We start from the raw sequence: 23,929 nt of genomic DNA, 5'->3' as shown, positions 1-23,929 counted from the left end.
AATGAACAGCCAGGACTGATCTCCTTTAGGATGGATTGGTTGGATCTCCTTGCAGTCCAAGGGACTCTCAAGTCTTCTCCAGCACCACAGTTCAAAAGCATCAGTTCTTCGGTGCTCAGCTTTCTTTATTGTCCAACTCTCACATCCATATATGACTACTGGGAAAACCATAGCCTTGACTAGATGGACTTTTGTTGGCAAAGTAATGTCTCTGCTTTTTAATATGCTGTCTAGGTTAGTCATATCTTTTCTTTCAAGGAGTAAGCATCTTTTAATTTCATGGCTGCAATCACCATCTGCAGTGATTTTGGAGCCCCCCAAAATTAAGTCAGCCACTGTTTCCCCATCAATTAGACATGAAGTGATGGGACCAGATGCCATGATCTTCGTTTTCTGAATGTTGAGTTTTAAGCCAACTTTTTCACTCTCCTCTTTCACTTTCATCAAGAGGCTCTTTAGTTCTTCTTCACTTTCTGCCATAAGGGTGGTGTCATCTGCGTATCTGAGGTTATTGATATTTCTCCTGGCAATCTTGATTCCAGCTTGTGCTTCCTCCAGCCCAGCATTTCTCATGATGTACTCTGCATATAAGTTAAATAAGTAGGGGGACAATGTACAGCCTTGATGCACTCCTTTCCCTATTTGGAACCAGTCTGTTGTTCCATGTCCAGTTCTAACTGCTGCTTCCTGACCTGCATACAGGTTTCTCAAGAGGCAGGTCAGGTGGTCTGGTATTCCCATCCCTTTCAGAATTTTCCACCGTTTATTTTGATTCACACAGTCAAAGACTTTGGCATAGTCAATAAAGCAGAAATAGATGTTTTTCTGGAACTCTCTTGCTTTTTCCATGATCCAGCAGATGTTGGCAATTTGATCTCTGGTTCCTCTGCCTTTTTTAAAACCAACTTGAACATCTGGAAGTTCATGGTTCAGGTATTGTTGAAGACTGGCTTGGAGAATTTTGAGCATTACTTCATACCCCACGTCCAAGGTCAGAAGTGGTGGCTGCACTTCGCTGGACCAACTGTGAGGAGATACCCCATGTCCAAGGTCAGAGAAACCCCAGTAACACAGTAGGTGCTGGAGTGGCTGTGAGGAGATACCCCACATTGAAGGGCAAAGGAGAAGCCCCAGCAAGATGGTAGGAGGGGCAAATTCACGTGTAGAAACAAACCCGTTCCTGCCAGAGACGCTTAGAGGGCTCAAACAAATCTTGTGAGCACCGGGACCCAGCAGAGGTGTGGGTTGGTGGTGACCTGCTGCTGGGCTGGGGGCACTGAGTGTAGCAGTACATGCGTGAGATCTTTTGAAGGAGGTCACCATTATCTTCATTATCTTCACCATAGTTTGGCCCCAGGTAAATAGCAGGGAAGGAACACAGTTCCAGTCATCAACAGAAAATTGGATTAAAGATTTGCTGACTATGACCCTGCCCATCAGAACAAGACCCAGTTTCCCCCTCAGCCAGTCTCACAGGGCTCATGTCTGACTCTTTACAATCTGATGGACTGTAGCCTACCAGGTTCCTCCATCCATGGAATTTTCCAGACAAGAGTACTGGCATTTCCTTCTCCAAGGGATCTTCCCGACCCAGGGATCAAACCCAGGTCTCCCGCACTGCAGGCAGACACTTTACCATTTGAGCTACCAGTGAAGCCCTATGATTCACTTTGCTGTATAGCAAAAATTAACACAACATTATAAAGCAACTATACACCAATAATTTTTTTTTAATGAATTCATTATCTTCCGTCCTACCCCATCCCTTCCTTCACTTCCCAACTAACACCTCCTCTGAAATACCCTGGTTCTGTTAATGGCTGATCTTTTCAAGTCACCAGGGCTTACAAACTCAAGTTTCTCTTGGACTCACCTCTGTACTTCCTTGCACCCCCAGTCTAGTTGGTTGTCAACTTCTGTTTATGATAATCCTGTCAACACCCTTTGCCCAGTCCCCTCTCTCCATCTTCATTGCCATTTTCCTACTTTTCACCCTCCTTATCCTTTTGCTGCTTTTCTAACTGATTTCTCTGGCTCCTTTTTTTTCCTCTCTGATGCACCAGCCAGATTTCTAGGCAATTTTTTATTCAAATAGGTCATTCTCCTAATCAAAAACTTTAATAGTTTTCCATTTCTTGGGAAAAACCCCAAGTGTCTTAGAATAATACAATCTGGCCTGAATTTTTCAGTCTTGCAACCCACTGCCATTTTTTGTAAATCCCAAGCTCCCACAGCAAACACTACTGGTATAATATTGTGGCTTGGTGGCACTTACTCTTGTTATCCACTGCACCTTAAAGTTTGCCTCCCAAAATTTAGTAACTTAAACAACTATTTTTGTTTGATCATGATTCTTTGGGTCCGGCTTCCCTGGTCGCTCAGATGGTAAAGAATCTACCTGCAATTCGGGAGACCCAGGTTTGATCCCTGGGTTGGGAAGATCCCTGGAGAAGGGAATAGGTACATTTATGGGCTTCCCTGGTAGCTCAGATGGTGAAGAATCTGCCTGAAATGCAGGAGAGCCGGATTCTATCTCTGGGTCAGGAAGAAATGGAATTGGGTTTTAGGAAAATAAATTGGGGACAGAAATACAACTAATTCATCAAAGGTACACACTTAATCCATGTCCCCCCTCCCACAAACGACCTCTATTAACCAAAATTTCACTTCAGATAGTAACTTCTCTAACCCAATTCATTAATACCTGGGATAGAAATGAACCAAATTCTTCCTATCTACCACTAATCCAAACCTCATTACTCTTCAGTACCGAAATGAGTCCCCTCTCATCCATCACGTCTTCCCAATCAGCACAATTCTTCCCTTTCTCCTGACACATGCAGTACATGTCTTATTCTCACAGTAGGGTTTAACCATTTAGCTTTGCTGTCTTGTGTTTAGCAAAATTAGAAGGGAAAAAAAGATCTGGAATGGCAATGAAATACCAAAGCAAATTATTTTACTTTCAGGTGGGATCACGAAGCCTGGATATGAAGTCACATCAGAATCAAAGGGCAGAGCCAATCTCCAAGCTCCTTCTCTGATGCTCCGTCCCCATCAGAGCACCTGAGTCCCTTGGTCTTGTTTGTCTTTTTGTTGTTGTTCATTTGGCGCTAAGTCGTGTCCAACTATTTGTGACCTCATGGATGGTTTGTTTTTCAGGGAAGGTAAAAAGAAATCCCTTCAAGAGTTAAAATGTGCTGTCTCTTTTAGTTTCTGACAGGGCACCTAGCAGGGTAGACAATGAGAGCTAAATATGCATTCTAAGGTTCTTCCCTGACAGCTCAGTTGGTAAAGAATCCACCTGCAATGCAGGAGACCCCAGTTTGATTCCTGGATGGGGAAGATCTGCCGGAGAAGGGATACACTACCCACTCCAGTATTCTTGGGCTTTCCTGATGACTCAGCTGGTAAAGAATCTGCCTGCAATGTGGGAGACCTGGGTTCAATCCCTGGGTTGGGAAGATCCCCTGTAGAAGGGAAAGGCTGCCCACTCCAGTATTCTGGCCTGGAGAATTCCATGGGCTATTCCATGGGGTCTCAAAGAGCTGGACACAAGTGAGCGACTTTCACTCCCTTCAAGAGTTAAAATGTGCTGTCTCTTCTAGTTAAAATGTGCTAGGTGCTAGGGCACCTAGCAGGGTAAACAATGAGAGCTTAATATGTATTCTGTGATTTAGGAGCTGAGGGATACATGTTTCTTCATATGTATCCAGCTATATAAAATTGGTTAAAGAGAGTTGTGCCAGAGTTAAACCATGTTGCTAGCATTCTCCCATACAGTTAAGGGAGAATAGAGATTCCTGAGAATTGAATAAAACAGAACCTAAGCAGCAAAATGGTTTGTGAGCAGACATACCACATACCCCTAAGATGAGAAATGTGTGCATGTGTGTGTGTGTGTGTGTGTGCTCACTCAGTTGTGTCTGACACTTTGTAACCCCATCGACTGGAGTCCACCAGGCTCCTCTGTCCATGAAATTTCCATGCAAGAATACTGGAATGGATTGCCATTTCCTCTTCCATGGGATCTTCCCAACCCAGGGATCAAAACTGTGTCTCTTGCATCTTCTGCATTGGCAGGTGGATTCTTCACCACAGCACTACTTGGGAAGCCTTCATACTACACTTGATTTTATCACAGGGAAAAGGAGCAGCAACATTCCTGTGCAGTCCATGGTCATGAGGGTAGTCACCAAGACGAGGCTATGATACAGAGAACAGACCTGTGGTTGCCAAGGTGGGGGAAGGATGGATTGGGAATTTGGTATTAGTAGATGGAAACTATTATATATAGAATGGATAAACAACAAGGTCCTACTGTTTACCACAAGGAATTATGTTCAATATCCTGTAAAAAACCATAAGGGAAAGAAATATGAAAAATTATATATATATATATATATATAACTGAATCACTATTCTGTACAGTGGAAATTAACATAATATTATAAATCAACTGTACTTCAATAAAATAATTTTTTTTTTAAAAAGGAGATGGGATGGAAACACAAACCAACACACCATTACTCTAATAAATCTAGGGGAAATTATTTTTTAATGGCTATGCCTAGCAGACCAGGAGTCCGCAGGTAAAGACTTCATGGAGCATTACAGCAACAATGGGGCAAACCCCCAGAAGTATCTGGGGACATTTAGCGATTCATGGGGTCGCAAAGAGTTGGACACGACTCAGCGACTGAACCGAACTGAACTGAACTGGGTAAGATTGGGACATGCGGGAAGAGCTAACTTCCCACAACAATGCCATGAGTGTTTGTTGAATTATAACTTGTTACAAAAGGTTTAATTACGTTCTAGATGTAGGCTCATGACCATGATTCACCTTTTCCCTCCTTGACTGTCAGTAGTGAATAGGGATTTCTTTTTTTCTAAAACTGAGCCTAAAATAATAACAATCTATTTAAATACTAATTTAAAGAAATTAAATTTATATGCTAAAGGCCAAAATGAGCAAAATAACAAAAAACAATTAAGTTACTGCAAGTTTAGTTGCTTGAAGTTCAGCTGGGTCCTTTTGAGACTTGTCTTTAAACATATTAAAGATAGGTCTAGAGTAATCTTTATGCTAGGGCTTGTTTAGCCATACTGTTAATCCATGATCCTCTGGATTCTCTATGAATGTCCCAGAAATTCAACAAGTTCTCTCCATTCTGGATGATGGGAATTCAGATGTTTCCACCCAATGTTATTTCTGAAAATTGTTTAATCTACAGTTTCCTTATTGGTTTTATTTGGACTTCATGAGTATTTCAGAAATGCATAATATAGTGTTCAACAATTCATTCACGGGGACCCTATTCATATTTGTACGAGTTTTTTGTTAGATAACACTCTTTTCTCTGCTACTCTGAGCCACAAATTCCAGCCTCCTCAGGATCCTCCAAACTCCAAAGTCTATCCCCTCAATTCAGCGAGACTATCCTGTTCTTCTTGGGTTTTTCCCTCCCTACATCATGATCTAGAAAGTACTTCCAAGTAAAACTCCAGTTGATTGTAAGGCTAAGCCTGTTTGCTTCCCTTCTCTTAGGGATCACACGCTTGCAATGCCTATTGTCCAGTGTCTAACAGAAACTATTCTGCATAGTAAATAGGGATTTCAAATCATTTATCCATTGTGTGCTAAGTTGCTGCAGTCATGTCCAACTCTTTGCAACCCCATGGACTCCTCTGTTCATGGGATTCTCCAGGCAAGATTAGTGGAGTTGTTTGCCATTTCCTTCTCCAATTTATCCAATACTGGGACTGCTAGTCAGTTTGTACCCACTGGTACTACAGGACCAACTCTTTCAGCCAGAACCTGTTTTGATTGGCCAATTACTTACGGTTATAAGCTAATGAATTTAACCCATCCTCCAGACATCTACCACATTAGGTATTTGTGCTCTTTGCTTATTCTATGTGATAGAAAACCCATTGAAGGAATAGTATAAAATAATACAGCATCTTCAAGAGTTCAATAAATTGTTAATTCTTCAAGGGATTGTCAACACTTCTTTGTTTAGTTGAGACGCTACAGCCAACAATAGACAGACCTGAGTTCAAATCTCCACTCTGACATTAAGTATTCTATGACTATGAGCTAGTTAAGCAACCTCTGTCAGCACTAGTTTTCTCCTCTGAAAAATAGGGTAATAATACTTCCCTCATAAATCTGTTTTGATGATTAGATGAGAATAAATACACAAAAAAACACAGTGAGTAAAGCATAGAACTCAGTGGATACATGAAGCTATTAGTATTGGGGACATGTTACTTATTGACCATGAAAACAGTCACCTCCCTTCCCAACCCCCCAACTAGAGGTGGATATAATCCTAAAGAATTTTAGGGACTGGGAACATTTCCAGCTCTCTAACACCAAGACCCAGAGATGGGAACCATTATGAACTTAAAAACTGATGTTAGGACTTCCTTGGTGGTGCAGTGAATAGGAATTCACCTGCCAATGCAGAAAACACGGGTTCGATTGCTGGTCCAGGAGGATTCTACATGTCATGGAGCAGCTAGGCCCAGGAGCTGCAATTACTGAAGCCCATGCACTGAAAGCCTGTGCTCCACAATGAGAGAAACAACCACAATGTAAAGCCTGAGCATCACAATGAGGAGTAGCCCCCACTCGCCACAACTAGAGAAAGCCCATGCATAGCAACAAAGATCCAGTGTGGTCATTAATAAATAAATAAATGGATAAATAAATAAATAAATTTTTTAAAGCTGATGTTGGCATTAATCCCTCAACTGAGCATCCTATGAAAGACACATCTTATGGTCTTAACATAAATCCACGTCGTGAAGGAAAACCACTTGAATGTGATTCCTACATGAGCTCACTTGCTGGCTGAAATCTCTCTAGAGCTCTAATAGCAAGACAAATTCTGCATATCATTCCAGGAAAAAGATCAGAGTATGGAGTCAAGGGAGAAACACATTGGCTTCTCCATGTCCTTGCTGGATCCTTCTTGCTCCAGCAATTCAGACAGGGTCTCCAGAACTTTCCACATCCTCCCTATTCTTGAAGGATTTTCTCTTTTTACTTTTGTCTTTTCCCCACTACACCAAGAAAGGTCTTGAGCAAAGCCTAAGCAAATTAACTTCCTCCTCAGGCTTTTGGGACTGAACACAGAAAACCTCTCCCACTTAATTTAGTTTCTCCAACCCCCCTCTCTTGAAAACAGCTGACTTCTCCAGGATGCATGTAGCACAGTTCAGCAGCACTGGGCCATTGAGCCTTCCAGAAATGCCTTCCTCAGTGGCTTTACATTCTTAACCACACCAACCTTGTAATTTTCCAGATGACTTGAGGTTTTGAAAGTAAATGAAGCAGTGAAACTGCTTCAGCTGCTGAATTCTTCCTGGATTCATTTGGAAAGGACAAGAAGCTGCCATAGATAGTGATGTAAGTGGTGCAGACCCCTCCCTTTAGGTTTCCTCTGGAATCGTTAGCTGATCCCAATATCCTTGGCTATAAAGATCAGCTCTGCACTGAGTACATAAAAACATATGTGGACCTCTTTTTATTGAGCCATAACCAGATAATAATATTTCTAGGGTATTCTGTAATTTACAGGACACTTTCACAGACATTAAGCCATGTGATCAACACAACCAGGCTGTCAGGTAGGAAGGTGTCTTTATCCCTATTTATGGACCAGGACACTAAAGCGAAAGTCTTGCCTGATATAAAAGCATGGATATAAAGCCGAGCTGAAACACAACACAAATTTTCTGATTTCAAATGCAATGCCCTTGGCAGCCTAGCACTGTTGCCCAGAGGTTCAGTCTGAAACTCATGCCTACACATAATGTACACTTTGGCCACCTGATGCAAAGAGCTGACTCATTGGAGAAGACCCTGATGTTGGGAAAGATTGAGGGCAAGAGGAGAAGGAGGCGACAGAGGATGAGATGGCTAGAGGGCATCACTGACTCAATGGACATGAGTTTGAGCAAACTCCGAGAGATAGTGAAAGACAGGGAAGCCTGGAGAGCTGCAGTCCATGGGGTCACAAGGAGTCGGGCATGACTTAGTGGCTGAACAACAACAACACAGAATGTGACCCATTTTGTTTCTAATTCTTCATTTGTTTATAACTCCCCCCATCTTCCCCATTGGTCCCAGTTTTTGAGATTTAGATGTCTAATGTTTTGTCCAAATTTATGTCTTAGAGAAGATATTGGGATACTCTGGTTTCTCTCCAGATCATGTAAATCTTTTGCCTTTTAAAAAAGATATTAGGTAGGCATTTTTAAAAAAATCTTAGATAGATTCGGATCATTTAGCAAACTTAATAACACAGCAGCCATAATCTTCCCTTTAAGCAATGAGAACTACAAACTATAATTCCTCTCAGATGATAACAGAAATAGTGCCCTATCTTTTCAGAAATATGCAAAAAAAAAGAAGATGGAAGAGAGGTCAAACAGTGTCTAAAAAGGGCTACAGAAAGAATTGATGTAACTGTTGCAGGAAAGAGCATCTGTCTATCCAGGAGGGGTCAGACAGTGCAATGAAATGTCCCCATTATTTTAATGTAAACAGCTCCTCTCTGAAATCTCTGAGATGTCCCCTTTAAGGCACAAGTCCTTGGGGGCTGGAGCAACTCAGCCAAGTGTGCTGGGGACGTGTGCTCAGCCTTGGGGAAGAGTGCCCCTTGCTGCCTTTTCCCTCTGCCCCCTACCCAGTCCCTGCATTTTGGGCACCTGAGGCTGGGCAGAGGCCATGATATCTTCAGCTGGCCAGTTTCCTAGGAGCCTCAAGAAAGTCCAAATGCATTAACGAACAAAAGAACTGCAGCTGAAATGTGACTGAAGGTGACTCAAAGATGTCTTACCTCTTAAATAAATGAATCAGCCTAAAGGAAGTTTCCTCCCATGGAAGATTCATCGTGATCAAGCCTGTGTGTAAAAATACAAAGATGATTGCTGTCCTTTTTAAAAATGATAAGTGTACTTCTTAGCTTAGCTTACTCTTTGCCAAGCATTGCTTTAGGTACCATATCTTTAATCTTCATAGGAATCCTGAGAAGTGGGTAGGGTGATCATCCTTTTACAGATGAGGAAACTGAGCCCAGGGAGGTGAAGTAACTTTCCCAAAGTGACACCTTTGATTAAGTACTAGTACCACTCAGAAACCGGTCCTTTCACTCAGGTACATACTTGGAAGGGGGAATGGATGCTTCTGATGTGAATATTTGAGACCTGGTTTCCCTGGTGGATCAGATGGTAAAGAATCCACCTGCAATGCAGGAGGATCAGGAAGATCCCCTGGAGAAAGGAATGGCTACCCACTCCAGTATTCTTGCCTGGAGAATTCGATGGACGGGGGAGCCTGGTGGGCTACAGTTCATAGGGTTGCAAAGAGATGGACAAGACTGAAAGATGAACACTTAAACACTGGCTTATTCCTTACCTAGGTAGAGTAATCTGGGTGGAAATTTTGTAAAACAGAAGTATGGGTGGCGGCCAGCCCAGTAACAATCCCAAGTTCTCTTTCTAGAACAAGTTTCATAACCAATCATCTTTGGGAATAGCAAAAGAAGAGAGTAGGAATTGTTCAAGCCATTTCTCTGCTACATTAACCTACTTTTTCTTTCCAAATGATGCATCCAGTAGCCCCCACAGACAAAAAAAAAAAATGAATAGATTAAAAAAGTACATTTACCTCTAGATGTGTCCCCAGGGGTGACTGGGGAGACATTCAACCCTCTCAATAATTTTCAAGCTTCATTAGAAACATTTTTCCCCCTGTGGATTGGATATGAAACCAAGGTCATAAAATTTCTGAGTGAATGGAGAAACTGAAATATAATCTGAAATTCACCATCTGGCAATCTGCTAAATAAATGAGTCTAGAGGAAGAGGAGAAAATTTTTAAAATTTTCCCAGACACACCAACCTGATAGAGAAAACCTTATCTCCAGCATCTATGCTGCTAGAATCTGGGAAATAATGACCATGCCATTCCTGCCTAACAGCCGGCAGGGAGCTAGATGGAAGGATCCTTGATTCAGTCTCAACCCTGGTGCTAACTGACTTGAGATGTTAGAACACCAACACTACCCTCAAATTTTGTGTCAATACAATAGAAAAATGTATTAGGTTTGCCTCTCCTTGCATTAACATTCTTATAAGTACAACTAAAAGTACATGCAGATAAAATTCTGGCTTTTTCACACAGTCATTACCTTCCTACTAATCTTTGCCAAAGAGGTGAGGCTGAGGACTCACAACTGGACCATGAGTTATCAGTTCCATGTGGATAGATACAAGAGAATGTTGTAAGGATCAAAGCCTTTTCTAAAAAGGATGTTAGAAATAACACAAGTGGATGAGGGCAGCAGGTAAAGATGGAAAGGAAGACAACCATAGTCAAGGGAATTACCAGCATGGAGGGATTAAGGACCAGGCAGAACAACCTGATTGGAAAATGTACCAAAGCAGAAGGCAAAGAAGCCAGTAACTATGGAAACTTGTGTGTTGCTGCACTGCCATGGCAAACCACAAGAAACTGGGTAGCTTGAAAGAACAGAAATGAATCTTCGCAGAGTTCTGGAGAGCAGAGTCTGAATTCAAGATTTTGGTAGGGTTGGTTCTTCTGGGGGGTGGGGAGAGAGTCTGTTCCAAGGCTCTCTTATGGTTACTGGCAATATCATGCCAAACTCTGCATTCATCTTAACATGGCCTTTCTCCCTGTGTGCTTCTGTGTACCCTCCACTCTTTTCATGGGGACATCAATCACTGATGACTTAGGACCTGCCCTAATCTGATAGGACCTCATCTTAATTTCATCTGCAAAGACCCTATTTCCCAATAATGTCATATTCTGAGATTTAGGTGGACTTGAATTTTGAGAGGACACCATACAACCCACTACAGCAACTAACCTGTGAAACTCTTCTTTTTGTGGGATTTCCATGGGCAGTAGCCCTGTGAAGGGCCACAGAGAAAAACAGAGTGGTCCTTTAGGTTCATTTTTCATAGTGTTCTTCATTTACTTTGTGTCTTCCCCACAGAGAAAGAGGTCTTTAGTGGCACGAGCAGTATTGTATTAGTTTCTATATCCCAGCATTTGGTCTAGGGCAGACAATCAACATTTACTGAGTGAATGAATTTTCACAAGAATAGAATCTCTAAGCCCTGCATTATTTCACTGAGATTTCTGTGTGAACTTGAGATTGATGAGTTCTTACTACTTTGATGGCTGCAATTACTTAGATCATCATTTTTTTTTTTTTTTTCCTTCTCTCTCTTCAAGGAGGAAACAAAGTACATGAATCAATCCATGGGACCACCCTTCTCCATGGAAGGGACCAAAAATTCACGTGACTCAATTGTGGCAATAAAAGGAGGGTCTTGTCATTTTAAAGGAAGTTCTTTGTCACCATTTCCTCTTTTTTCCCGGATATCTATTTTGGGCTTTCCACTCCATTCCCGGAACTCTATCACAGCCTGCTGAATTGTCTGAAACCTCCTTGTGCTTGGTCTGAAAGCTCTCTTCCCCTTCTTGAAGGATGTCTGTGTGGGAGCTAAGAGGAGGAACCACAGACGCGTCACTGGGAAGAACACACACCCCTGATCCTGTGAGCTGAGTAATACAAAGACAGAGTTAAATTCAGGAAATGCAATAAGTTAATTCACGCCTGTGTCTAATCCTGCCAGCAAACACACGATTTAGGCTCTAAAAAAATGACTGGAGTGGGAAAAAATTCCCACCGGCCCAATCCACGATCAGAGTACATTTTCTAAGTCTCCCATCGTGTATACAGGTGTTTCCCTGGTGGCTCAGATGGTAAAGAATCCACCTGCAATGCAGGAGACCCAGGTTCAATCCCTGGGTCATGAAGAGCCCCTGGAGAAGGTACTGGCTACCCACGCCATTACTCTTGCCTGGAAAATCCCACGGACAGAGGAGCCTGGTGGGCTACAGTACATGGGGTTGCAGAATTGGATACAACTGAAGCAACTGAGCACAGCATGATCAAAAAAAAAGGTAGAAAAAGAGTTGTGGAGATAGACGGTGGTGACGTTTGCACCACAATAAGAATGTACTTAATATTATTGGTGGTGTACACTTGACAATTAAGATGGTAACTTTCATGTGTATTTTATCATAATAAAACAATGGGAAAAAAAGATACTGAGGTTCAGAGGGGTTCACTCACTTGCCCAAGGCTATCGTGCTGGGAAGTGGCAGATCCAGTTTTATCCCAACTCTAAGGATTTGAAGTCCCCAGTGAGCTGTATTGTATCCCATGGCTACGTCTGATCACTGACCCGGGCATAGCTTGAAGGCAGTGACCTAGGTGCCAAATCATTGAAGTGAATTAGAGTTAAAATTAGACTGCTGGATGACTGACAGGCCAACCCCAGAGGCTGTGACTTATTTTCCAAAGAGGGACTGCTCAGCCCTGTTGCCCTTGACTTCCTTCTCCAGGATATGGGGAGGTGATCAGCCACCACCTCCCTCATTTAACCCAACCCAGCCCCGACACAGACAATCTCTCCAGACTCAAACTGCTAAGCAAAGACTGAGGGCTTCTAAAAAAGATGGCAGGACTATTGATATGCAACAAACCCCGGGACATTCTTTAATCCATTGCTCAGGGACATGTCCCCCAGAATCCTGCAAGCATGGACTCTGGATAGTTCATTCTCCTACAAGAGCTGCCCCTGAAGCTATGTGAGTTCCCACCTGTACAAAAGAATTTTTAAAATAGCAGGAGAGAGAAGAGCTCAAAATACGGTTTTTCCCTGAATGCCCCCACTCCCCGCCACCATCCAGAAATAGCCCTGATCTCAAGCAATAAAAGTAAAGATAACATTTTCAAGGTCTGGGATGGGGAAATAAGTAAAAAATAGAATGTTTAATCAATGCAAACATTCTTGGAATCTGAAACATCTGGGAGAGCTGGGTGGGGGGAGAGTGTGGGGAGCCGGAAAGGCGGTGGGGAGGGATGCTTAAGAGAGCTGACATTCTTATCCACTGTTTATCTAAAGCGGGCGCTGAATAACCTGCTCTCAGTCACCCCCAGCAAGCTCACGTGGTGGCGGTTCATTTTTGTTACTAAATACAAGGACATCTCTCACTTTGAGAAAATCCAAGACTCTATCCTATGACTTTACAAGATGAATAAAATCAGAGATTGATGACATCTATGTTTAGAACTACCCTTCCCATGTGGTGCTAGTGGGTAAAGAACTCACTATGCCAATGCAAAAGACATAAGAGATTCTGGCTTTACCCCTGGCTTGGGAAGATTCCCTGGAGGAGGGCACGGAAACCCACTCCAGTATTCTTGCCTAGAGAATCCCATGGACAGAGGAGCCTGGCAGGCTACACTTGCAAAGAGTCAGATGTGACTAAAGCAACTGTGCACACATGCACACACAAGTATATAAGCCACAATTGTCCTGGTGGGTTAATAAGGCTCTCTCTCTCTCTTTTTTGTTTACATGCTTTTTCTTAGGAAACCAACTGCTATGCAAAATAAGACCTCTGCACACCGGAAGTTTAATTCAGAAATGAACTTCCCTGAAGGCTAATGTCAGAACTAACTAGATATCCACAAACTGACATAGGCTTCCCAGGTGGCACAGTAGTAAAGAATCTGCCTGCCAATGCAGGAGACACAAAAGACTCAGGTTTGATCCCTGGCTCACAAAGATCCCGTGGACTAGGAAAAGGCAACCCACTCCAGTATTCTTGCCTGGAAAATTCCATGAGCAGAAGAGCTTGGTGGACTACAGTTCATGGAATCAAAAATAGTTGGACACTACTGAATACACATACACACAAACACACACACACAAACTAACATGAGTGTTCCCCTCAATCTCTGTTTTATACCACTCACCCTGAGAATGTTCTTAAATTCTTATTTATTTATTTATTTGGCCCCTCTGCTGTTGAGAGGCAGGTGGGATATTAATTCCCCAACCAGGGATAAAACCTGTGTTCCCTGCATTGGAAGCCTGGAGTCTTAACCACTGGACCACCAGAGAAGTCCCCTGTCCTGAGAATAGTCTTCATGATAAAGAAAACTATGTGATGAAATACATAAGCCAACGTACGTGAATCAAAGGAAGCTAATTCTCAATCTGGTCCTTGTTTCTTAACCTGCTATCGAACACAGATCTGATCCCAAGCTGTGTTCCAAGCCCCAGGACAGCTGTGTTTCACCCTAATGTGTGCTGCAGTGGACTTGACCTCTATGCTGCAAGAGCTGTGCTATTCTCTGCTAAGTCACTGGATCCTAGCACATGGTAAATGAAAAAAAAGCAGTTGTTAGGGGACACCAACTAAAACCATCCACATTGGCCAGGCACCATAGTAAACATTTGCGTGAATTATTTTACAAGAGGTCTCAGTAACAAACACGGAACTAACAAGCCACCACCAACCAGAAGAATTTGGGAAAGGTCAAAAGGAGATGCCACATGTCCTACCACCTCTCAAAATCCTTCTCACTGGCATTCATCTTGGCTGAGCAATGTGTGCACCCCAGGAAGGACCCTGAGCCAGAGTGATCGGCCAAAGACAACGTGGAAAAAAATCTCATCACCATAAAACCCAAGACTTCAAGTCACGTGGTAGAGCAGTCCTCCTGGGTTCCCTTACCCTGCTGCTCTCCCTCCAGGCACCCCTTCCCAATAAAGTCTTTTTCTTTGTCAGCACGTGTGTCTTCTTGGATAATTCATTTCTGAGTATTAGACAAGAGCCCACTTTCAGGCCCAGGAAGGGGTCCCCCTTCCTGCAACAAAAGGTGCTTTATAAACGGATGAAGAATCATTGTTAGCACTTTCAGTCCTTTCCTTCACCTTGCCCATATGTCACTTCATTAATCCTCACCTCAGTCCTAAGACGGTCCTAAGTCTCATCCTCTCCATTCTACAAAGGAAGCTCTGAGAGTAGAGTAACCTGTCCATGGTCACACACAACGAAGGCAGAGAAGTGAGATTTCAACTGCAATTTACTAGCCACACTTCTAGGATTACACCATGCTGTGTTTCTCCTGTCACACATTCTTCCCCCTTGAACTTTGCCCTCAAAGCCATGACCCAAAGTTCTTATGTCTGGTTTTCCCATCTCCATGCCAACAGCTCTTTTCACAAAATAGGTTGTCTTTCTATTATTAAAGACAGAATAGCAGGAATGCAGGAGTTGCCATGTGTTTCTCATATCTGTGCTGCTCTCTACCTAACACAACATTGTATAATAGTCAGTATAACAAATATTCAATGAACGCCCTTAGTATCTTCAACTCAGAGATGAGAACCAAGGGACAGAATGGTTTGGGCAATTGCTAACCCCACACTGTCACTGCAATGCTGGGAGGGGGCTCTGTCTCTTGGACCTGAGGGTCCTCACAGTCTCTGCTCAGATGGAGCCCTACCTCCCCCTACTGTGGCTACCCTTGCTACTTCTAAACCTTAACAGTCAATAGATGCACTTAGCCTTCAGAAGATGCTCTATTTTCCATCATGATGCCATGCGTACGTTCTCTTTACTGCACTTACATAAAAAGAAGAGAGTGAGAAGTAAGGGACTTTGGGGAAAAAAATGATAAATGTTTTCCTTTCACTGAAGCATCCATTAAATTATAGAATAAATCTATGAAAACAGCATGAGCTGGGAAGTATATCTGTGTAAAGTAAATATTGTTTCCCTATTGTTTCTATTTTTCAAGTGTGCTATGAGGAAAAGAGGGCTTCCAGGTGGCTCAGTGGTAAAGAATCCACCTGCCAATGCAGGAGATGTGAGTTTGATCCCTGGGTCAGAAAAATCTCCTGGAGAAGGAAATGGCAACCTACTCCAGTACTCTTGCCTGGAAAATCCCTTGAACAGGGGAGCCTGATGGGCTACAGTCTATGGGGTCGCAAGAGTCAAACACGACTGAGCAACTAAACAACATAGGGGAAAGAATCTAAAAAAGAGCAGATCTATGTATGTGTATAACAGACTCACTTTGCTGAACACCTGAAACTAACTCAACATTGTAAATCAACGATACTCCAATAAAAACTTTAAAAAAATAAAATGTGTTATGACAATCAAAGTTTCGCATTAGGCTAAACTGATGATGTTCAGTATGGAAGGAGTTAGAATTTTGCCAAAGGTATGGTATGTTAAGTGTGTATTCCAGTAGGAGACTGCAATGACTAAAAAACTACAGCATCAGAGACTTGTGAAACTGAATCCTGTTCAGCGCTTAACTTTTCCTTTGTAGAATTTCTAGTAACTCCCAACAACTCTTTCCTGACTCCGGACATCTGCAGTTCATCCGCTTTCCCAGATCCTAGTATTTGTTCTCATGGTGGGAGATTCCTTTGACTCTTGACTCCAAATTCCCAGAATTGCAATTTTGTTTCCTTCTTTCCTTTGTCTTGATATTTATAATGTTTGGTAGAATGTCAGTAAGGACCATAGACTCACAGTATGTCTAAAGCTTAAGGTTATGCAAAGTGAATAAACTCACCACTCTAGCAGGAGATTAAATCTGACATTTACTGGAATGTTTACGTGGAATGGAGACTGCCTATAAGGGTGTGACTATTTTATATTGATTTTAATGTAGTAAGAGTCTATCTGTGATTAAAAGTGTCATTCTATGTTTAACGATGACAAAATATCTAGATTGTTTTTCTTACACTGGAGAGTCAATTAAGTCACTCTCAAACCTAAGCAATTAAATCCCATTCAAATGTACAAATCAGTAGACCCCAATATATTGCTAAATTCCCAGAGCAAAAAATAATTTTATTTATTCCTATTAAAGACTAAAATTTTATTGAAGATAAAAGCATGACCTCAAAGCCCACCTTCCACAAACAGAAAGTAAGCAGCTAAGATGAATGTACACCAATAGGATGGCACACCTCCCTCAATTCTGAGTAACTTTTTTGTCTTTACCTATAGGCTTCCCAGGTGGCTCAGTGGTAAAGAATTCGCTCATCAGTGCAGGAGACATGGGTTCAACCCCTGGGTCAGGAAGATCCCCTGGAAAGGAAATGGCAACCTACTCCAGTATTCTTGCTGGGATAATCCCATAGACAGAGGGGCCTGATGGGCTACAGTCCATGAGGTCACAAAGAGTCAGACACAACTGAGCATTTGCACAGGCAGTAATCTGAGAATCATGTGAAGTGTTTAATGTACATTATCTCTTTGAGATGTTAATGATAATTTTAGGTCAGTATTAATTCTTTTGATGATAGTGACCCTCGATCAGATTTTAAAATATCGAAATAGTGTATTTGGTTGTGGATATATGGCAGAAGACTATCCTACTAGAAATACAGACCTGAATGTTCATACAAGCAACAGCAAGGCTAAATGAAAGAAGCCTGCCCAAAGAAGAATACAGACTCTAGTCTATGTATCAAAGTTCAAGGACAAGCAAAACTGATCAGTGGTTAAAAAGTTTTAAAAATGTTTCCTTCCAGAGGATGGTCCAGCCTGGGTGAAGAGAAGCATGAAGTCACCTTCTAGAAAGCTGGACAGGATCTATATTTTGAATTAGATAGAAAATACACATATGTGGAAACATAGCAACTGTGCACTTAGTTAGCACCTGTTAAGGACTGAATGGTCGTGCCCCCTCAAAATTCTTATGTTAAAACACTAACCCTCAGTGTGATTTTATTTGGAGGTGGGGTCTTTGGGGGTGATTAGGTCATGAAGGTGGAGGCATCATGATGGGATTAATGCTTTTATACTAAGTGTCTCTCTCTCTCCCCCTCCCTCTCCGCCATGTGAGGATCCAAAGAAAACCATCGTCAAACCAGGAAAAGGGTCCTCATCAACAACCAAATTGGCCAGAACCTCGCTCTTGGGCTTCACAGCTTCTAGAACTGTGAGAAGAAAATGTCTCTTGTTTAAACCACCCAGTATGTGGGCTTTTTGTTAAAGTTTCTTAATCTAAGATAGCACCCTCGTCACACTTTGGTAGGTATGTATTAACTCAATTTAAAAAAAAAAAAAAGCAGTGGGGAGGGAGAAAAGTAAATCTATCCCTAGGATTCAAGAGTGGGGAGAGGTCTAGAGATACAGATGTAGGAGTCCTTGGCAGAGCTGAGACCTCGAAGGGAAAGCAGGATCAACTGTTGTAGAATTGAGCTCCATCATGGTAGTCTGTGGAGTTGCACAGTTCACAGCCTTCACTGCTAAGGGCAGCAGTTCTCAGGGAAATGTGTGAAATGAGGAGAACATTTAGTGAATGAATAAGGAATCTGGAAACTCAGGGAACATTCGCATGTACAGGATAGACAGAACAAATGAATCATCAAAAGATAAGCATCTCATCTCTGAAGCCTGGTTCATCACCTTCCAAGCAAACCAACTGATATACACAGATGCTGAGTTAAGGAATGGATCAAGACAGGAAGGAGCAAATGAGACAAACCACTGCAGCTTCACATCCGGGAGAATTAATGTGGTGAAATTTCTATGAGATGGTGAGAAAGCAGATATAAAGATGAGAGGGTCAGATTTCCCTGGTGGCCCTGTGGTTGGAATTTCACCTTCCAATATGGGGAAGATCTGGATCCAGTGAACTGGATCCCTGGTCAGGCAGCTAAGATCCCACATGCCTCGAGACCACAAAGTGTGTTAGTCACTCAGTTGTGTCCAACTCTTTGCTATTCCATGACTGTGTGGATCACAATAAACTGTGGAAAATTTTGAAAGAGATTGGCATACCAGACCACCTGACCTGCATCTTGAGAAACCTGTATGCAGGTCAGGAAGCAACAGTTAGAAGTGGACATGGAACAACAGACTGGTTCCAAATAGGAAAAGGAGTACGTCAAGGCCGTATAGTGTCACCCTGCTTATTTAACTTATATTCAGAGTACATCATGAGAAACACTGGGCTGGAGGAAGCACAAGCTGGAATCAAGTTTGCCAGGAGAAATATCAATAACCTCAGATATGCAGATGACACCACCCTTATGGCAGAAAGTGAAGAAGAACTAAAGGGCCTCTTGATGAAAGTGAAAGAAGAGAGTGAAAAAGTTGGCTTAAAGCTCAACATTCAGAAAACGAAGATCATGGCATCCAGTCCCATCACTTCATGGCAAATAGATGGGGAAACAGTGGAAACAGTGGCTGACTTAATTTTGGGGGGCTCCAAAATCACTGCAGATGGTCATTGCAGCCATGAAATTAAAAGATGCTTACTCTTTGGAAGGAAAGTTATGACCAACCTAGATAGCATATTCAAAAGCAGAAACATTATTTTGCCAACAAAGGTCTGTCTAGTCAAGGCTATGGTTTTTCCAGTGGTCATGTATGGACGTGAGAATTGGACTATAAAGAAAGCTGAGCACCAAAGAATTGATGCTTTTGAACTGGGGTGTTGGAGAAGACTCTTGAGAGTCCCTTGGACTGCAAGGAGATCCAACCAGTCCATCCTAAGGGAGATCAGTCTGGGGTGATCATTGGAAGCACTGATGTTGAAGCTGAAACTCCAATACTTTGGCCACCTGATGCGAATAGCTGACTCATTGGAAAAGAGCCTGATGCTGGGAAAGATTGAGGGCAGGAGGAGAAGGGGACGACAGAGCATGAGGTGGTTGGATGGCATCATCAACTCAATGGACATGGGTTAGGATGGACTCTGGAGTTGGTGAAGGACAGGGAGGGCTGGCGTGCTGTGGTTCATGGGGTCACAAAGAGTCAGACACGACTGAGCAACTGAACTGAACTGAAACTATAGCCCCCCAGGCTCCTCTGTCCATGGAATTCTCCAGGCAAGAATACTGGAGTGGGTTACCATGCCCTCTTCCAGGGAATTCCTGACCTAGGGATCCATGGGGTTGCAAAGAATAGGATACGACTGAACTGAACTGAAGTGAGGGATCCAACCCAACTCTCCTAAACTGCAGACAGATTATTTACTGTCTGAGCCACCAAGGTAGCACCACAAAACCAAAACATAAAACAGAAACAATATTGCAACAAACTCAATAAAGACTTTAAAAAGATGAGAGGGGAGTAAATGAGGCCAGGACCCACTTTGGAGACAGTAGGACAGGAGAGGATAAGGGACAGAAGCAAGGGTTTGGGTGGACTGCTAGATAGTTGAGTCCTTGGGAAGAGCAAGAGGCCTTGGAAAGAGGAAATAGACATGCTCTGGAGATAAACCACTTTCTTCATATTTGTCTTGAAGATCAACTCAAGTTAAGAGACAGAAAACTGCATTCAAAGCAAAGGAAACCATATGGCTGTTTCTGACTCACTTACATTTACCTAAAGTGACTTCAGCTTTAGGAGAAGAGGGCTCAATTAGGCAATGTGTGCAATTTAGGGGAAATGGAATCTGCCTCTTGGAACCTATGACCAAGCAAGGCCCCTGGAGCAAAAGTCTGTGGGTGTTTCTTTTTTTTTTTCTTTTAATGGGTCACCTAGTGGGGCCTTAACCCTCCCATTACATCTTTCCCCAGGCAGGTGAGCTGCTACCTGCAGAAAGTGACTGACGTCAGTCCGGGCTTGTAATGGTGCAGCCTGGGGATGGGCACAATCAAATGCTCCTCGGGACGATGCTTGGCTCCCACTGGCCACCTTTCATCTGGAACATCTCTTGCACTTTTACAGGAGATAGTTAATTAAGTTTCCTGAGGCTTCAGGCAGGAATATGCATCACAGAGTGCGCTTACGTCGATGACTGTGTAAGAAGACATGCTCACAGACTAATTACTTTGCTTTTGTATGTATCATCTTCTTTCACACGGGACTGCAAAGCAATTTCTCAAGGTAAGTTAATTGCTTTGTTCCTGGGAGGTCTGCAGCCTTCCTGGGACAGGAGGGTCTAGTTATATGTTATTTCTTCCTGGGCTCAGGTTGACACAGGCGTCCTTGAAAATTGATGGTCCAGAAGAAGAAGGATAACTAACAAAAAGGGCAAAGCAGTCCAGGGGTGGCCTGTCATGGAATCATAGAATGTCATAGCTGGATGTGCCTTCAGATCTCATCCTGATTCATGCTGTCCAATACGGCAGCCACCGACCACGTGGAGCCACTGAGCACTTCAAATGTGTTGGTGTGGTTGAGATGTGCCATGACACTCAACTACACACTGGACTCTGAAGAGTTAATACAAAAAAAGGATGTAAAATATCTCATTTGTAAATCTTATACGGATTACCTGTTGAAATGGTAATAATAAGGATATATGAGGTTAAATATAATAGTGTCATTTGAGCTGTTTCTTTGGACTTTGTAAAATGTAGTTGCTGGAAAAAAGTTTTAATTGTATATATTTCTCACATTATATTTCTACATGACTGTGCCAATCTAGATGACTTCCTTCATTTTAACCATAACTAAGCTAATGCCTGGGCTTCCGTGGTAGCTCAGTGGTAAAGAATCTGCCTGCTAATGCAGGAGACATAGGTTCAATCGCTGGGTTGGGAAGATGCCCTGGAGAAAGAAATGGCAACCCACTTCAGTATTTCCCACTTCCCTAGGAAATCCCATGGATAGAGGAGTCTGGCGAGCTACAGTCCATGAGGACACAAAGTCAGGCATGACTAAAATAACAACACAACATCATTTCTTTAGGCTGCAGATGGTGCTTAATTTATATTAATTTAAAAAAGAAACTTTCTGAAAGAAAAAAGAAATAGCATGATCTCCATCCTGCCTCTGTGCCATATATTCTCTAAAATCAGTGCACCTACTACACCCAACAAACCCCTGACCCACCCCAGCACATGCTGTCCTATTCCAACCCATGCTTGCAAACAGATTGCTACTAATGTAGAAATTTCTAGAGTCAATACTGCCTCTTCTGGTGCCCTCTTGCCCAGCCAAAGTGCAAGTCCAAGAGCTTACCTGTAATCATCAAATCAATCACCATCTCAAAAGTCAATTATGCATTGTCTCAGCAATCTAAAGTTTTCAGAACAATGTCATAAGGGTCAGAAAAAGCCTTTCCTTCTCTTAGACTCTGCCCACCAGCCTGATATCAAAGGAATTTGCAATTGAGCAATTCCCTTTCTCTACTGCTCAACTCTCTTCCTCTGAATCATCCCAAAGAAGGAAAAGTGGCAGCTGAGCCAAAGATAGTTATTGACCTGATGCTCCCAGATGTTCAAAATTCTACTCTGGCAATCTCAAGAGTGACTTCATTTTCCTAAGTCTTTTTTTGTGGCAGTCAAGGCTAGTGTACTCTGCAGGATTCCAGGGGCCTGGGGTAAACCCCACACAGTCCAGTAGAAAACAACAGTCTGAAGTTTAACCTTTAAAATTTTTGAATCACTATATTGTACCCTGTAACTTATATAAGATTACACAGCAGCTATACTTCAATAAAAGTATCTTAGAGGACTTCCCTGGTGGTCCAGTGGTTAAGAATCTGCCTCACAATGCAGGGGATGCAGGTTCAATTCCTGATTGGGGAACTAAGATCCCACATGCCTCAGAGCAACTACAACCCCTCACATTGCAACTAGAGAATCTGTCCGCCACAGCCAAAGGTCCCATATGACACAATGAAAACCCCGACTGCTGCAACTAACACCTGAAGCAGCCAAATAAATAAGTATTTTTCAAAAAATTCATATGTGAATGCAAAAAAAAAAATCTTTAATAAAAAATAAAATCACCCCTTAATGCTGAATGCCAAACCTGACATCTTAAGCTTTGGACTCCAAGGCTAGTAGAGTTCTCTTACACTAAAGGATCCTTACACCACTGTGATCCTTCTTTTATTGTTGCTCAGTCATGTCTAACTCTTCGCGACACCATGGACTGTAGTTCACCAGGCTCCTCTGTCTATGGGATTATCCTAGCGAGAAAACTGGAATGGGCTGCCATTTCCTTCTCCAGGAGATCTTCCCAACCCAGAGATCGAACCCATGTCTCCTGCACTGGCAGATAGATTCTTTACTGTTAAGCCACCAGGGAAGCCCATGAATCCTTCCTTGGCTGTACCCAAACCTGCTCCCCCAAATAAGCTTGAGCATCAGTTATGTTCACTCTTACCTGAGCATTTACACTGCCTGCCTTCTGCGAGACAATGACTTTTGAAGCAGTGTCCCTCATTCTGAAATAAAGAGATTCAGCCCCACAGATGTCTAAGAGAAGCATGAGCAGAGCATGAATAAAATGTTTGGTCAGGGCAGGATTTCACTCAGAGTAGTTTAATGTGGTCAGGAGTAGGCATGGGGGTCTCTCCACTAGGTAGGTTTATTAGGTAGGAAAAGTCCTTTAAAAGGAGTAAGACCCCTGCGTGCCAGTCAAGGTGAGCTGAGCACATCATCTTGGGCTGTGGGTGGGTTGAACCCTCCTGCAATCAAAGGACAAGTCCTACAAGTGTTCATAGTTGTCCTCTGCTAATTTCATTCCCCATCATGATGAAAAACTTGCACCTTTTACAATCCCCCAAAAGATTCATGACAATTTAGGAGACTGAGTTTTTCATAGACCTGTCACATTCCCAACAGTTGTGAAATGTGCTCTGTGAGGCGGAGGGTACATGCCCTTCTCCCAGGGCTCTCCCTTCTGCCTGATGGATCTTTATGAGCTCAAGCCTGGATGAGGAGCCCCTCCAAAACCCCAGGGCTTTGGCAGTCAAGGGCTCTGCACCATCCTTGGAGAAAGTTTCTGTTTTCCCCTAGGCAACTGGCTAATTGCCTGCCTACAAGTTCTCCTGCCTGGAGAGAGGGTTCTGCTCATTTCTCATTGTCAGTCGTTTCCTTTGGCTTCTGTTGGGTCTCACTAATTGTACTAGTTTTGCAACATTTCAAGAACATTAAGAAGATGGTATCATTCATATGTGGAATCTAAAAAAGTGCAACTCATAGAAACAGAGTGTGGAAAAGTGATGGTGAGGGGCTGGGAGCTGGGAGAAATAGGGAGCAGCTGATTAAAGGGTACAAGTTTCACTTAAAAGATGAATAATAC

General features: G+C 42.7%; 1 long non-coding RNA gene across 1 annotated transcript in view; it reads right to left on the bottom strand.

Annotated features, from left to right (window-relative positions):
* The window catches only part of LOC129650372 (uncharacterized), a 53,517-nt gene extending 29,878 nt beyond the window's left edge, over positions 1 to 23,639 (bottom strand). Inside the window, exons 1-2 of the long non-coding RNA XR_008713738.1 lie at positions 20,501 to 23,639; positions 8,856 to 8,919 (exon numbers count right to left, since the gene is read on the bottom strand). This is a non-coding gene — a long non-coding RNA (uncharacterized LOC129650372). The remainder of the gene's footprint in view (positions 1 to 8,855; positions 8,920 to 20,500) is intronic.
* Positions 23,640 to 23,929: the final 290 nt, after the last annotated feature.

Source organism: Bubalus kerabau, chromosome 4 (genome assembly GCF_029407905.1).
Source record: "Bubalus kerabau isolate K-KA32 ecotype Philippines breed swamp buffalo chromosome 4, PCC_UOA_SB_1v2, whole genome shotgun sequence".
Taxonomy (NCBI): domain Eukaryota; kingdom Metazoa; phylum Chordata; class Mammalia; order Artiodactyla; family Bovidae; genus Bubalus; species Bubalus kerabau.
This window is presented reverse-complemented; position numbering and strand designations above follow the sequence as displayed.